This window comes from Solanum stenotomum, unplaced genomic scaffold (assembly GCF_019186545.1).
Source record: "Solanum stenotomum isolate F172 unplaced genomic scaffold, ASM1918654v1 scaffold11539, whole genome shotgun sequence".
Classification (NCBI taxonomy): domain Eukaryota; kingdom Viridiplantae; phylum Streptophyta; class Magnoliopsida; order Solanales; family Solanaceae; genus Solanum; species Solanum stenotomum.
In genome coordinates this window covers 1-4,226 of record NW_026021619.1, presented here as the reverse complement: position 1 = coordinate 4,226, position 4,226 = coordinate 1, and the positions used below count along the sequence as shown (strand labels likewise).

Sequence of the window (4,226 nt, the reverse complement as noted above, 5' to 3'; positions counted from 1 at the left end):
TGCGGCGATAAGACTCTTTCTTCTTACATTGTGTTAACCAAATAAAGAGTAGATGTTGAATCATGTAAACCTGCAAATCTAAAAGCTTAAATCACTAGAAATTGGACACATCTATTTTTTTTTTAAGCGAAACACAGCATCGTACATGAAGACATAATCTTTTTTGATAAGGTAAAGGTTTATTGACCAAGTACCAAGAAGGTACCAAAACCAAAAGTTACAAAGCACTGCTGGGAATATCCATACAGTCAATTACAACATCTCCTTAGCAACTCCAATAGCTCCATATATTGATCTATATTATCAATGAAACTACTTTTACACCAAGAAAACAAATTATGTAAACAATTGTTTTTAACTTTAGAAATATGGTCTTTTTGCCCATCAAAACAAGCGTTATTTCTTTCTAGCCAAATAGTTCGAATATGCGCAAAGGTCTGTGATCCAAATTTGCTTCAAAACTTTATGCATTCTCTGCGCTGCCAACTCTCCAATATTTCGTTCACAATTTGAGGCATGATCCAAGAGATCCCGCAAATACTGAAGAAAAATTCCCACCATTGTCGAGCTATTCTGCAATGCATAAGAACCAAAGCTTTGTTATTAGGTCAAACACGTGAAAAGTTTTGTTGGTTTACAAACCAAAACTTACATCAACACTAATACATATTGAAAAATGCTGAATTGTGTGAACAATTTTAGAGACAGGACACCTTTATTTATTTATTTTAGCTGCAAGAGTAAGTACCCAAAGCAATCCATTTCAAATGAAAATGAAGATTTTTGAAAAGAGAACTAATCAATTCTCTGTTCTGGTAGTAAGCAGAGTTGAAAGTTGAATGTTCCTTTTCTAATGACATACCTACATCTAACTAAAGATTTTGGCTTTACTCTTAGCTATCAACTTGCAATCAATAATGCACTAAAGTATATTAGGGCAAGTAACGTAAGCGGCTATTTATCATGACACACTAAAGTAAAGAGGGTAAAGTTGTGTAAATGGAACCAAAAGATACAGAAAGAACTTGTATGAGAAAAAGTTTTCACTAACTTCAAAAGTGAAATGGCAGAATGTTTCTTTATCACTCATCCAATTCCCCCCTTTATTACTTTTCCAGGAAAAATATATACTAGAAGAGTTCTATAGGACCAAATCAGAAACTATTCCATGGCTCTACATTCATTATTATATTCTCCACACCATCTAGTTATACCTACTTCCCCATTAGGTGCTTTATGAAAAGTTTGACATATTTATGGAAATATATTTTTTCCCTCCGACAGTTCAAACTATTATTATTTCCAAATACCAACTTGAAGTGACATCTTTTCAACAAATTCAACTATTTAAAAATCCAAATCATTATAATCTATAAATACTCTACTCGATATATTGAAGAATTAACCTAAATAACCAAGTGTCTTTCGGAAACAACCTCCCTGTCTTCACGAGGCAGGGGGGTAAGGTCTACATACACACCACCCTACCCAGACCCCACTTGTGGTATTACATGGGTATGTTGTTGTAATCTAAATAACCGCACACCCAACCACTTGAACTAAAAATAGCCAACAGATATACAAATATACGTATAATATATATATATATATATATATATATATAGAGAGAGAGAGAGAGAGAGTGACTCTTTGTCCCAATTTATGTGGCACTTTTTGTTTTTTCGAGAGTCAAACAGTTTACGTTTGACCGGGAATTCGTGCACGGAATCTTCAAAAAATTTTAAATGAAATTTATATATTTGTAAACTACGTAAAAAGTATTATAAGTCACAATAATTGATAATTCAAAATGTTTAAAAGATCTATGAAAAACTTACGGTCAAAGATAGACTTGTTTGAATCTCGAAATCCGAAAAGTGCCACATAAAATGGGATGGAGGGAGTATATAATATGTGAATAATTGTGTATAATCTATTTATACTGTCTAGAAAATGTAATCAGTGAATCCGGCCGGCTATTTGTGTAAAGATCCCGTCTTTTAAGAGGCTCTAACTTGTATTGGGAATGAAGGGGCTAGGTTAGGGTGCTACACAGCCTACATACTAGTGAAGCTTCAAAAAATAAGATAACTTGCAAATCCAACAGAAGGTGGATGAGATTAGCAAGAAAATGAAATGCAAGATGACATTTTTTTTTACCTAAAGGAGTTCAAATATAAACAAGTCCAAATGTAACATGATGAGCTAAATTCAATTAATCAATACTGAGCAAAAAATAAAGAACCATCAAACAAAATCATCCATATCCCAAATCCCTATAAATGAATAACTAGATTCCACAGAAACAAATGAAAAAGATACAAACCTACGGGTGAAAGCATGAAAAATACCAAAAGGGTGAAACAAGTTACTGCAGTTGCAAATACTCAAGGCAAATTGCGGAAGACCAGCTTTTGTAGGACCTTTCCATATTTAAATGCTGAAAACATAATTAAATAAATAGAAGTGTGCTCTATCTAACAATTTAAGCTTTTAGATGAGCTGGTCACTGGTCACATTGCTCCAACAAATATCTTCAGGAGAAGGAGCTTAAATAGTTAAATGAACTGTGGTGCCTACATCCTACGCGTTTACACTGATTCAAAATTCTGAAGAAGGAAATATACAAGAAGCTATTAACAAATGAAAGAGACATGCTCTAAGTTGCAAGTCGCTTGATCCTATAGTTGAAATTAATGATTAAGTGAATGGTGGATGCAAACTTTTGTAATATGCATGTATGAATGGAAGATTACTGCCAAAACTATCCACAATCATATGAATGAAGGGGAAAAAACTCAGCTCAACAAAGTAGACTAAGCCATTGGATAAAACAGGCAGTGCCTGCCAGAAGGCAATCCACAAAAAAACATCCATTCAGAACTTAGGGTGGAGGCACAAGTAGTCAAAATAGCCAACTCTGTAAATTTGAAAGTACATTACCTCCTTCTGAAGTGTTGAAACAAAGATAAATACCAAGAACAAGGAACTTAGTGAAGTTGACAATATGGTTGGATAATCCCTGAAAGATGAGTAAGAGGTTAACACTAGAGATACAGAACAAGTTTGGGCAACCTATGAACCTTGAGCATGAAGATATTCTGAAGCAGTAGATCAGAGAGACGAGCCATAACAGATATAATCATACATAGAAACCAAGAAGGATGTCACAAACATAGAAGATACATAAGATGTGGTAATTTGATGAAATAACAGTTGGTAAGAAAGTGATAATNGGGGGGGGCAACCAAGCTTTAGAGATGCATCATGAACTGGTATTGAATTCTATTCTATCCCACTGGTCTTTGTAACCAACACCTATGTTGCTTGGACTCTTCAAACATGTCGACTGGTGCGTGTCGGGTTTCTCCAAAACTAGTGTATTTTTGAAGAACCCGAGATGGGTGCAGCATAATTTTTGAAAGAATCCGAGCACCATAGACCAACACCATGGTATTTCAGGAAGTGCACCATCTTCAAGACTACCAGAAGTTTCATAGAGTGAAGTTGATCAGATTGGTGACCTGTAGCTTCTTCCTTTTTTCTTCTAATATTAATTTTAATTCTTAACTTGCTGCTGATTTAGGTGCTTCCTCACCAAACATGTCACTTAGCTGGCTGAGTCATACCTTGAAGGTCTTGTAAAATGTTGTCATTCTAAGATCAATTCTTTCTATTGCAACCAATTTGATGGTGCAACTATCAAGAAAGGAACGGATGAGAAAAGGAAGATACATCTATGAAGAAGAGACAGGATGAAGTAAAGGATATGCGGGAGAAAGTTAAAAAAATTAACATACCCTGTTTCACTGACCTAACTGAGCAGGAACAAATGAGCTTATTTGTGTAGTGAAAAAGATTGCTAGATGTAGACAAGTAAACTAACAAACCAACCACCGAGACCACAGAATAATCGAGTTCAAAAGCAAGGAAAGGGCACTAAAGAGAGAAATCACTTCAGTTGAATTCTACATAACAGTATTAAAGCACCCCCAGAACTATAACTTCCTACAGAGTGCAAATTTTATTTAAGTCAACTACACTTTAAAATCAGCAAATTGGGGGAAATACAATCCTTAAAATTAGTCTTCCCACAAACTGATAAACTCCATTCACCAATATCAACAAACAAAAGGTATCAGGATAAAAGAAATATTCAACTCCTTCATCTGATGTGATACAAATGAAAACAAGCAAAACAAACATTCCGTTCCACCTAACAAGCT

General features: G+C 34.7%; 1 long non-coding RNA gene across 1 annotated transcript; it reads right to left on the bottom strand.

Annotated features, from left to right (window-relative positions):
• Positions 1–265: 265 nt before the first annotated feature.
• On the bottom strand, positions 266–1,573 carry LOC125849926 (uncharacterized). The gene is made up of 2 exons (XR_007444725.1): positions 653–1,573; positions 266–573 (listed from the first exon to the last, which is right to left on the bottom strand). It is a non-coding gene; the product is annotated as an uncharacterized LOC125849926 (long non-coding RNA).
• Positions 1,574–4,226: the final 2,653 nt, after the last annotated feature.